Source organism: Octopus bimaculoides, chromosome 11 (genome assembly GCF_001194135.2).
Source record: "Octopus bimaculoides isolate UCB-OBI-ISO-001 chromosome 11, ASM119413v2, whole genome shotgun sequence".
Taxonomy (NCBI): Eukaryota; Metazoa; Mollusca; class Cephalopoda; order Octopoda; family Octopodidae; genus Octopus; species Octopus bimaculoides.
In genome coordinates, this window is record NC_068991.1 from 24330607 (window position 1) to 24331255 (window position 649).

The window sequence follows — 649 nt, forward strand, 5'->3', positions numbered from 1 at the left end:
TTCTCATCAGGGAAAGCATGGGAATCATCTTAAACGTAAGACAGTTTAAGATGATTCCCATGCTTTCCCTGATGAGAAGGTTACAATTTTAATATCAAAGATCCCTATGGATCACACAGGTTGTAATCCTTTGAAACATATGTAGGAATAAAGTATGCAATTATAACATGCGTTTTCTCCATTCCTTAAATTCTTAAATATACTCAAATACCCAAAATTTCAAGGAGTTCCTGCCTTAAAAACAGGAACTAAACCACAGTTATTTTGTGTTCTTTGCTACATTGGTTTCTATTAACCCATTTATTCTATCCGAAGAATTTTTATTCATTAAGATAGAAGAAATACACTTAATTATATATTTATATAACTTGATTCAGTAACTATGCTGCGGCGATTCTGGGGCACCACGTTGAAGAAATTTTTGTCGAACTAATCGACCCCAGTGCTTATTAATTTTTTTAAGGCCTGTTACTTATTCTATCCATTACGGGAACATAAGCAAACCAACACCAGGTATCAAGCGGTGCTGGAGAACAAACACAGACATAAAGACGTGCATGTGCGCACACACACACACACTCACACACACTCACACACTCACACACACTCACACACACACCTACACTCATACACGCCCATACATATATAT